The sequence below is a fragment of the Muntiacus reevesi genome, chromosome 5, assembly GCF_963930625.1.
Source record: "Muntiacus reevesi chromosome 5, mMunRee1.1, whole genome shotgun sequence".
In the NCBI taxonomy this organism is placed as follows: Eukaryota; Metazoa; Chordata; class Mammalia; order Artiodactyla; family Cervidae; genus Muntiacus; species Muntiacus reevesi.
The window spans coordinates 80,832,998-80,845,526 of record NC_089253.1 but is presented as its reverse complement, the minus strand read 5'-3'; positions in this window follow the sequence as shown (position 1 = coordinate 80,845,526).

Here is a 12,529-nt window from a genome sequence, read left to right as displayed (position 1 = left end):
AATGTTCATAGTAGCATTATTTGTAATAATTTTAAAACTGGAAACAACCTAAATGTCCATCAGCAATAAAATTTATAAATACACTGTGATATATTTACATAGTAGAATAAAATGCAACAATGAACTGTATGACACAACACAACTTGAGGAAAAGCTCATAAACAGTTTATTTGAGCAGAAGAATACACAGTATATACTGAATAATTCTACACATATGAAGTTTAAAAGTATGCAAAACTAATCTATGATGTGTAAGAGTCAGGATGGTGACTGCCTTTGGAGGTGCAATGATCAAGCAGGTACATGAGAGACTTCTGCGGTGCTGATAATGTTCTATTTCTTGAACTGTAGGGTGATTTCATGATTGTGCTCATTTTGTAAAAATTCATGGATCAGTACACTTATGGTGTGTGCACCTTTCTGCATGAATGTTTTATCTCTATTTTTATAATTTTACTTAAAAATAGTTTTCCCAGCTATATAGTGTTTGACCATATGGATATCCATTGTTTGTTTAACCCATTCTCATTACTCAATTTAGATGTTTGTTATTTTTGCTGCTCTGAAAAATAAACTTTTTATTTTATAATGGTTTTGTTTTACTTTTCTAATTCAAGCCTTTGACTATTTTCTGAACATATATTCCTGAAAGTAGAAGTGCTGAGTCAAAGAATCCAAACATTTAAATGGCACCAAATACCTGTTGCCAAATTGCCTTCTAGAAAGATCGTTTCACTGTTAAAATATCGAAGGCCCATTTTATCAAGACAGATTAAATGTTCATAGCCCTTATCCTGCTTGACCTTCATAACACTTGACAAAGTCAGCCACCTCTTCTTTTGGGAGATTCTGGTTTGCCTTGGCTTTCTTGGCACCGTCCTGCCTAACCCAGTCTTCCCCTCTTGCTTGGGCTCCGTCCTGCACCTGCCCTAAAGCTCAATTCTTGGCTCTTTTCCCCCCTCCTCTCCTTTAGGGGAATTCCTCTCTTGCCTTTTCATTTTCCTCTCTATGCTTATTATTTCCTATTCTCTTTCCAGTTTCATCTCCTATCTTATTCTGCATTTCCAACAGCTAAGCATTGTCTGTGTTCATTATCTCAAATGTAATTACAAAGGGTGAATAATAGTTAATGACTTAATAAATGTTTGAAAAAGCAGAAGGAACAAGTGATAATATTACAAAGCTCAGACCTCCAGAATTATAGGATGTCTCCTTCAGGAAAGTTGCCCTTTAACTCCTATTTCATCTCTCTTTTCCCATTTTCTCTCTCTCCTTCCTCTCTACTTCTCACTATCTCCCTAAACTCTCTCCCTCTGCTTGTATCATCATCATTTTTCCTCTTTGTTCTCTTGTATTTCCTCTCCATACTAAATCATACAACATGTGTCTGAATTTTTTTCCATTTAATTTACTTTTTGAATGTTTTATGATGTTATTTTTCCAAATGGAATCACTAAAATTAAAAACAGGAAAGCTAAATGTTTTGTTTTCTAAGAGAAAATAATTCTTTTGCTGTCCTTAACTGGAAAAAAAGCATTCATAGATCATTCTATATTACTAAAGGTGTCACAACTAATGCCTTTGTTATTGTGTGTTTACTAGCTTTTGGGCTTACCATACATCAATTTTCTTATTTTTTTAGAATATTGCTTTGAGATAGCCTTGCATTTTCTCAGATGAAACACAGAGGCTTAGGAATCTTGTCCAGGTCGCATGTCGGATAAGCTTCAGTACTGGGACTCAAACCCAGGTCCGTAAGATTTCTGAGTCCGTGTTCTCAGCTGCTTTATTAGAAGCTCAGTGGATACAGTTACCTTGAATTACAATAATCTCACTGATTACCTCTTTCTGGAGGCAAGGAACAGATAGCACACCAATCAACAACAGAAGGATTTTTGTGATGTCCCTCTGCTGGTTCCTTCCTCCTCCATGATCTCCTTTGATCATTATGAGAGATATTAATAAAGCTAGTAGTCCTGTGGAATTTGGGGCATGAACAGAATAAAGGCCAAGGAATCTGCTCAGAGGCAGATGGACAAATATTACAGCACTCCACAAAAGACCTCTCTATTTCAGTTCTCATTATGTTCACCATCAAGTCCATTGAGAAAAGGAGAAAAAAAGAAAGAGAGAGAGAAAAAAACATGTCCCAATTCCTTCTTGTTTACTAACTGTATGAATTTAAATGCATATTAGAAAGAGACTGACTGGAATCATGTTTTAATATTTCAACCAGAAACATCTGATTTATTATTGGCACTTCAACCACTGTGGGTTCCTATCTTATGTCCATCCAGCTGGATGAGATTTTAAGGGCTGTTTAGGAGCCCCACAAGGCTCTTCTTGGAAATTTTCCTCTCCTTTCTTTTGCTTTATTTGTTGTAAAGGTAACAGATCATCAATTTTATTTGCCTACATTCTCCACTAGAGAGAACAGAACACCCACATTAGTTTAGTTACACCTGTTCCCACATAGTACAGAACTCTGTCTCTTTAACACACATACAGTCTCTCTTTCATCACATTTCTTCATTGCCATAATAATGCTCAAGAGATGCCTGCTATGAAATTAAACAGTAATGAAGTGTTCAGAGAAGAGAAAGCTTTGTTTGTGGCTGAGAAACCAGAAGCATTAAGAATCTATCCTAAAACCAGGGTCTGAGGAACGGATGGTGATACCACTTCTGTAGAGAATGGGATCTGCTTTTCTCAGGCACAGCACTTGACCTTGACATTTGCAAAGCTCTTACTGATTCTGCAAGATCCAGATCAATCCTTGTTCTTTCACGACCTGCAAAATGAATGAATCACACTCTTCCCTTGACTCACAGGTATTTTTGAATCCAGAATTTTTGAAGGCCCAGTGTCAGCTGGCTCCCAGACCACAGAGAATGTGGTAGGAGTCCTTAGCATAAAACCAGGAGTTGAATTTGTTTGAGACTCTAAAGAGGGAGGAAGTCTTTGGAGGTCCATATGCATAAAACTAGGGCTTCCCAAGTGGCGTTAGTGGTAAAGAACTCACCAGCCAATGCAGAAGACACAGGTTCAATCCCTGAGTTGGGAAGATCCCCTGGAGAAGGGAATAGCTACCCACTCACGTATTCTTGCCTGGAGAATCCCATGGACAGAGGAGCCTAGTGAACTACAGTCCATAGGGTTGCAAAGAGTCAGATATGACTAAAGTGACTTAGCATGCATGCATATCCATAAAACTAGAACAAAAGGAAGAGTGGTAAAGCCAATAGTCCCTTACATCACCAGCGGTCAGGACTAGCTAACATCAGACCATAGCTCTATCATTGCAGTTAAATGGTCCGGCATACTGTCCTGCTAATAAGTAATATCCATAAAAAAGCAGAGACTTTGTCTTATTGTCACTTATACACTATCGACCCAATAGAGAACTGGAACAGAGAAGACACATAGCAAATGTTTGATGAATGAACATGTAGGTAGAAAATCATACTCGAGCAAATAAAACTCTCATCCACAGACAATAAGAGAGAGTCAAGATCATTATCATCACTTTCCCTACAGAGAACACAAAACAGAGATCCCTAGCTATTCATGAAGGTCACACATCTTTTTCAGTCAGGGCTTGTTTTTAACCCTGTACAAAGAGTTTGCAAATTTGTACAAAGTTCCCTCCCCAGGACTGTTTACTGCATACCCCAACCAGGTCCCTGGGAAATTTATTGTGTGGTTGGCACTGTGAAGTCCCTCAACAATATCATCTCCAGAGTAAGGTGACAACTATGTATTAAGTCCAGATTATATTTTCTTAACTGACTTGTGGACCTAAACATATTGGAGGTAGTGGAAATTTTCCTTTAAATGTTATAACAAACCAAGGCAGAGCTGAAAGTAAAGCAGCCGTCTGTCTCTCTGGGATATGGAGCTGAACTGGAGCCAAGCCTCCTGGCTGGCTGGGCCTCTGTACTTCTGCTATTGATCATAACCCTTCTTGTAGAAAAGGCAAAAGGAGACAGGGCTGGAATATTTAAACATAATTCCCTTAAGAGTGCTCTTTCATAATCAAAGACTGTAATTGCTTCTCTCTGAGGCCCCTTTTCCTGCAGGGAAGCTTTCCTGCTGGTTTTTAAAATTTCTGGCTAAAAAGGCACAGTTTGGGGACTTCAGGGGAAGCTATAAGGAAACAAGTAGGGAAAGCTAACTGAACAACATGAAGACTGTAAGCCGAAGAGGGCTTAACTCAGAGAGCATCACCCAGCAAAAGGTGGAGCCCTTAGTCTATGGCCTGGCTTGTTCATCCAGGTGAAGACCACTGCAAACAACTCTGGTCCTTTCATCCCATCAGAGGACAGGAAGCTGTTTGTTCCTGAGCAGATAAGCTTCTCTTGGAACAAAAACAAAGATTAATATTAGGGGAGTACTAAAAACTGTGATAGGACAAAGGGTGTCAGGACACTACCATAACCATCTCCTTATTCCTATAACATTCCTTTCTCTCCACACACCCCTACTTCATCCCCACTGATCTTAAACCTGCTATCAGAAGAGACTGTTTCTAGCCAGTTTCTCCTCAGGGCAAACTTAAACCAAAAGCTCTCCTCTCCAGGGATCAGTTACATTGCAAATCTTTAATTTGATTACAATGTATGGCTGACCCCTTCATAAAGGGAATGTCAGGGAGAAGGTGCCACCTTCTCCATTACATCCATATACCAGGGTAGGTAACAACTCATTCTCTTTCTACCAGTTCTGATGAAAGACCATCTTCACAGGCCAACTTCTTCCTTTCTCGTGTCTACCCTGATATGTCCTACAGAGCAAGCTCTTTCACTGAATCTTATGAAACTGCTCCATCAAAAAATCTTACTATTAAAGTGATAGAAACAAAGTCTTGAATAATTATATGTGAATATTTTGACCATAAGTTAATCACCAAATGGTATAAGAAAAACGTTTCATTCATTGTTTAATATGCATTTATTATTCTTGAAATAATAAAGCTTTTTCTTCCATCTTCAACATGAAAATGGCTACCCTAAAATTCACCAATTTTGATAAGTTTTTTAAAATGCATGCTGATATGACAGTTGTCATGATACAATCTAACCAAATTGCTTCAAATCAAGTTAAAGATAACTAAGCCCTACTAAAGTCATCTTACATGAAAAAATTGAATGAACTTATTAGCCAACCCAATACTGTCTTAAACCAATGCCATCACCTCCACCACCATCGCCAGTGCTATCACCTTCACTATCACTACTATCATCACCATCACCACTACTACTTATACTTCTTATACTTAAGTATAATTATATATATATACTTAAGTATACTTATATATACATACTTATGCACACTTATATATACTTATAAGTATACTTATACTACTTATACTTAACACTTCTACTTCCACTAACTTCCAAATGCTAATATCATCACCAACACCTGCACCACTCCTGATATTAGAATAACTGCTAATACACATCCCAGTGTTTCTCTAAGAATGGCTCATCACCACCTGATTCGGAATCCTCTTGTTAGACTCTCAGCACATTGTTTTTGTTGTTCTTTAGTCTCTAAATCATGTATATCTCTTTGCAATCCAAAGGACTGTAGCCTGCCAGGCTCCTCTGTCCATGGGATTTCCCAGGCAAGAACACTGGAGGGAGTTGTCATTTCCTTTTCCAGGGGATCTTCCTGACACAGGGATCGAACCCATGTCTCCTGCATTGTCAGGCAGATTCTCTATCACTGAGCCAGCAGGGAAGCCCAATAGCACATGTGCCTCACCTCAAACTTATTTGATCTAAATCCTGCACATTTTCTCTGGAAAATTGCATTTAAACAAGCTCCCAGGTGATTTGTAGGGAGCTAAAATAGGAAAAATCACTAAGTCTGGAGACAGGGTTCTCCAGAGAACCCAGGTACCTCACCTATAAACTGGGATTTCTTAAGTTTCTGTTGAAAACTCTACTGGGTGTTTGCTAATCATTAGGATCTCTGGAGTGTTAAAAGGAGAGTTCATAGGCATCGATGCATGATGAAAATTAGGGTTAACAAAATGTATGGATAAAGGCAGAATTGTATCCAGACCAAGTGCTTTTGCATTCTAGGAAGGTGTATCTGAACTTCATCTCTCTGGCCCTGAGATCCTTCACCCATAAGATAAGGAAATGCTGAAGATACACCATTGCTAATGGGAGAACCAGGACTAGACACCACGTCTTTTGACTCTCGGGCTGGTTTGGTTGGTTTTTCAAGGAGCCGGTCCAGGTAAAGGGAGGCAGAGGAAGAGAACAGCAAAAGTGGACTGATTTGGGGCCAGCTGTGACTCAGCTCTTGACAAGATTAAATGTGCAATATTTGGGGAGACAGTGATGTGTAGCCAGGGACCAGACCTGGATAGAAAAATATAAGAGGAGAATTTTTCTTTAGACACTTTGATTTCTGTTTTCCATTTCCTGCTTTTCCTTTTAATTCAGCCTCCCATTCAGCCTCTCCCCTCTTCTATCTACTGGTCTCAGACTATTTGCTCAGGGTCTACTCTCTCATCCAAATCCTCTGGTACGTTTCCATCATGATCGTCTCTCTCCCACCTGTCAGGTCTCTGATGGTCCTCTCCCCGGACCCCTCCACTCCAGCCCTACTGAACTCCTTTGCCACATTCCTGGATCACATTCAAAGCCCCTCCCATCTCAGGGCCTTGATTCTTCCTGATCCTTCTGCCCAGACTGCTGCCAGTTTCTCTCCCTCACTGCCTGTGTTCAAATGCCAGCTTATTAAAAAGCTCTTTCCTGACAACCCTGTGGTCATGCCTGACTGTCCCTCTCTACCCCTCTACTCTGCCTTATTTTTCACTATCTGACACCCCTTATAAATATTTGATGGTCTGTTTTTCCTTCTTCTCCCCAGAAAGTAAATTTTTGTCTGTTTTGTTCAGTGTCTGATACATAGTAGGCATTCAATAGATATCCAAACAAAGGAATCACTCATGAATAAATAAATGCTCTCCCACTCTGTTGGAAGGCTAAGTTTTGTCAATATAGGTTCATATCTGTCAATATCTTACTGTTTTCAAGGTTATACATTTACATGTGGTAAGGACTTTCAGGAGGAAAGTTTCTAGTTCAAAGAATTGGACCAATGCCAGATTATGTAGCATTTGTGTCCATGCCCTGAAGGTGACATTTTTAAGCACATGTTCAAGCCATTCAGTAATTACCCTGCAATCCCTATTTATCACTGTAAATTTAGCACCCTGTGTAGGATCTGGCACATGGGAGTCATTCCATAACTGCTTGCTGAACTTGGATGCATGAAAGGCTCTCTTTTGCCCACATGAAAGGCCTGTTCTATGTCTAATAATTCAACCGTCACTTCCATGACGTTTTTAGTTGATTACTGCTACCCCTTTGGCTTACAAAACTGTAACCTCATGGTCAGTCTGACCAGCCAGGCACAAATAGGTCTTGCTTCTCTTTTTGTTGAAGACTTTGTGATGTGTTATTGCAGTCTTGCTACATATCATATATAAGGCATGAAGGATCTATATAGAAGCCAGTCAATATAAGGCAGTTCCATAAAGAAGCCAGACTTTCTTTAGAGAGCAAATAATTGCCTAAGTTTATGGTTATAATTAAGAAATTTGAGATCCAGTTGTACATTTTTCTTCAGGCTTTCCTAAGCGGGAAGGAAACGGTTGTGCTAAGTAATTGTACCTTAACCCATCGTAAAGCTCAAGGATTTAGTTTTTAACCAGTGCTAAATTTATCAGATCTTGCCTGGATTTTCAATAGAACAGCTGCCAAGCAAACTGTGAAGGAACAGAATGCGTCAATGTTCAGCTAAAACGAGCAAGGAAATCCTTCCTAATCAAAGCCAGCAGTCATTGTCAAAGTAAGCACACCCTGTCTGGTTGCTGATGACAAATGGAATTCCACGCGCCCAAAGCTCCCACAGATCACCCTGGACACATGTCCATGAGCAATCTTTCATCTGTAGTAAAAAATTTCCATTCTCTGAACAAAGATGTAACACAGGGAGTTGACATTTTAAATGTATCTTAAGGTATATGAATGGATAACTCCTACTGCTTTTAAATTTTACCCACTAGAAAGACTTGTTTTCAAGCTCTTGTTCATTTTACCTTTAGCATTATTTAATTAATATAATTTAGTAACTTCTGACTTGACATTATCTATCTTTATTCTACTCAGGGTTGGGTTTTTCAAGTTTAGATCAAATATCATAATTATCACTTACTCGATGAAGAATTCTCACTCTAAAGTTTTAAGCATCCCCTACACCCAGTATTTTCTACTATGGTTTCCCATTTATTTATCCCATTCAGAGCACTTATATATTTTGTCCAGCATACTATTTCTCACTTATTTTATTTACTTTCTACATTCATCTTACCTGCTTGTCTCAACTAAACTGTCAACTCCACAAGGCAGAGAATTTTGTTTGTTATCTTTACTTAGAGCATGCCTGACATGAAGAAGATGCTCAATATTTGATGAATGAATGAGTCAATGAATAAAGGTTAAGAATGTTGGCTTCAGAGTCAAGCTATCCAAACTAAATGCAAGCTCTATCACCTGAGGAAGATGTTTAAAACATTTCAAGCCTTTGAAGTGGAAACTTCTGCAGAAAGGGGATGATAATAGTAATATTAATACTGCAACTACTACTACTAAATTTCCTGGTGTTATGAACAGCAAAGGAATGATGCATGTAGGAATGATGCATTCTCCATGGAGAGAATTCCCTAGGTAGAGCTTGCTTGGTGCTCCACTGAATATCCCCAAAGGCCTAAAGAGACAAGCAGATGTGCCTAGAGGCCTTGAGGGTTGGGGATTCAGATTCCACTCACAAATCCCTTCAAGTAAAATAATACATCTGCTTTGTTAAAAATTTTATTTCTTTTTAATTTCTTAACAATTTTACAGGTAAGATTTCATTTGGGGTAAAAAAGTATGCTACACTTTTAAATAGTTTGAAATTTATCACCATTAGTATTCCATCAGTAGTTAGAAGAGAAATATTTCACTTTCATTCTTCTGGAATTGAGCATTTGTGTTTCCCTGGTGGCCCAGATGGTAAAGAATCCACCTGCAATGCAGGAGACCTGGGTTCAATCCCTAGGTTGGGAAGATCCCCTGGAGGAGGACATGGCAACCTGCTGCAGTATTCTTGCCTGGAGAATCCCACGGACAGAGGAGCTTGATGGGCTACAGCCCATGGGGTCGCAGAGTCGAACATGACTGAGTGACTAAGCACACAGCACAGCTCTATATCATAGCTTTGCGTCTGTTTAGTGGACACTGTTCTTCATCCCAGTCTAGGAGGGAGAAAGGAACTGGAAAGGTGGATAGAAAGGAAAAAGAAGAAGAGAAAAAAGAAAACCAAGTTATATTGCTTGCCAAGTATAATACCTGGCACGTGGCAAATGCTCAGGAAACAGCAGTTCGCATCTCTCTCATTGTGTATGCATAAGGCAGCCACAAACCCACGTCCAAAAGAACAGCAGACCAGCTCACTTTAGGTTGCAACACTCGTGATGTGAGGGTTACCTGTCATTTTGAATCATAAATCCTATGCATAGGAGGAGCTAGAAGGGCACCTGAGATGTCTTGAAAAGATTTGACTCCGATCTTCATTTCCATGTTTTTTGTTTGTTTGTTTTTTCTGTATTAACAGTCAGAGTAAATTGGAGTTTGTCTGCAGGCCCCACAGCCAAATCTAGCTTGTCCAGTGTCCCAGGAAGAGCCCACCTAACAGCATACTTGACCAGTAGTGGGCTGGACCTAAGGGAAAATTCTTAGAGTTCTTTCCTAAATGAATGCTTCCAGCATGAAGAAAAGATCAAGAGTGTGTGTTTGCTGCAGAAAGCCCCTCTCTTGGAATCAGCAGTCATGGCCACTAGTGTGTGTCTGTGGCTGCACTCAGCCACCTTAGGGAATCATATTGCCAGACCCCCAGGCTGAACCCGCTCCTTCCTTGCCTCCTCACTGGCATGTTTTGAGATTCCAGTGAAATTTCTCCAACAAAAGACAAGGAGGCAGTGAGGGATTGGTGTGGGGCCAGCATATGAAGACAGGGCTTGAAGAGACAAATCTGGGGAAAAACAACAGTGGACTTTGGAAAATGGGTTCTATGTCCGATTGACAAAGAATGCAGGGAAATAACTACTACAAGCTCCTGGGCCTAACTCAGGATTGGCTTGGCCATGGAGTAACACTGAGAGGGAAACTTCAAATGAGAATGGAGAAAAGAGCAGAGGGATGGGAGAGAAAGCAGCAGGCAGGGCCAGCCGTGTGATGTCTTGGACAAAGTGTGGTTAGGAGTGACAAGGCAGATCCTGAGTCTCAAAACTCAAATCATAGGTTTTTACTTTCTTCAAGGTCTCTTGAATCTCTTGATTCTCTAGCCTTGAATCTCTAGCCCCTAACCTGGCCAGAATAACCCTGACTTCACCCTCAGGTTCACTATGAACACAGTTCAGTCCACCTACACCCTCTGATTCCCATCATAAACTCCACCAACACAATCTCTACACCTGGTCTTAAAGCTGTGCTTACCTGGACTGGACTAGCAGGCAAAGCTCCTGGTTCTGATCCTTCCAGGCAGACCGTCTCTTGCTCTGGCCTCCATCCTTTCCATACCACCCCCAGTGCCCCCAACTACTTCAATAAGAATGTATTGTGATCAGTAGTTGAATTTTGAATTAGATACTAAAGAGGCAACCATGAATCAGCCTCTGACCATATGTCCTAGAAGTTTTAGTCTAGTGCAATGTTCTTTAAAACTTTTATTAACCTCAATTAACAAAAAGATACAATTTTATATTATTACTCAATACACATACATATGTATTTAGGTATGTGTATAAACATAAAATAATCACAATTTCATAAGACAATATCATTAAGGAGTCATAAAGTGAATACTGCTATTGTCTATTCTATTCTACTCATTTTTCAATAACAGTAACAACCCACTGGGCTTCCCCAGTGGCTCAGCAGTAAAGAATCTGCCTGCAATGCAGAAACTGCAGGAGACATGAGGGTCAGGAAGATTCCCTGGAGGAGGAAAGGATAATCTACTCCAGTATTCTTGCCTGGGAAATCCCATGGGCAGAGGAGCTTGGAGGGTTACAGTCCATGGGGTGGCAGAGTTGGACATAACTGAGGACACATGCCCTCAACAACCCACTAAGTTGATTTTACAACCAGCAGTTTAATAGCCCCTATATTGGTAGGGAATACAGATAAGAAAGCAGATTATTATAATGCAGTTTTGGAGGTGATGCTAAGGTCACAGTCAGAGTACCACTGGAGCACAAAAGAAAAGCACTAGCCTGAAGGCAAATGTCAGTAACATGCTTACAGCAGTCTGGACTGCATAATCTGTGCTCTGAACCATTGTGCTCTACAGCCTACCAGGGCCTCCAGGAAGGGAACAGCTGGTATGGCTTTTACATGGCTATAGATGAAAGGAGCTGGATCAGAGGAGAAGGGTGGGAGGAACAGGGGGAAGACTTGCTGGCTAAGGTGGCAATATATGGAGTGGTCAAAGCCCTGAAAGCTAGCCTCATGAGAGAAGGCAGATAGTTGGGTGTAAATAGAACACCAAATACTGAGGGGAAGGAGCTTTTTCCTGAGAGCTCTGGGAAAATCTGAAAAAGGGTTTTAAGTAGATCAGGGGTTATGTTTTAGGAAAACCTCTTTAGGTGCTAAGTATAGAAGAATGCTTCCCTGGTGTTTCAGTGGTCAAGAACTCACCTGTCAATGCAGGAGATGCGGGTTTGATCCCTGAGTTGTGATGATCCCCCCTGGCAACCCACTCCAGTATTCTTGCCTGGGAAATCCCATGGACAGAAGAGCCTGGTGGGCTACAGTCCATGGGTTTGCAAAGAGTCAGACACGACCGAGCAACTAAACAACAAAACACGAAAGAAAATATGTTCTATGGCTACAAACTATTTGGAGCAGTTACTTTCAGAACAAAATGCTCGCAATTTCTCTGTGGTAGGCTTTTAATGTGGTTTTTAATAGTTGGAGAGAGAAAAAGGGATTTAAAGTCTCAGATACAACAGTCATTTGTCAAGTTTGTCTTCCCAGCTTTCTACTATTACTTAAGCTCTTAAAATAGAATGAATTTTAGACTAGAAGTCCTCTCAGAGTCCACTGGAGAAAGCTGAGGGAAGGTAGAAGCTGCTCATAGGTCACCTGGCTAAGTAGCAGGTTTGGGGGGCTTTTTTTAGCCGCTTGGTCATGTCAGACTTTTTGTGACCCCGTGGACTGTAGCCCACCAGGCTCTTCTGTCCATGAGATTTCTCAGGCAATTATATGGAGTAGATTGCCATTTCCGTCTCCAGGGGATTTTCCCAAAACAGAGATTGAACTTGTGTCTGCTGCATTGCACATGGATTCTTTACCTCTGTACCACCAGGGAAGCCACAATAGGGAAGTAATCAAATGGGAAGGCATTTTGTAGTTAAATTCATCTGTTTCAATTTGTGCTGTTCAATATAGTAGTCACAAGATCT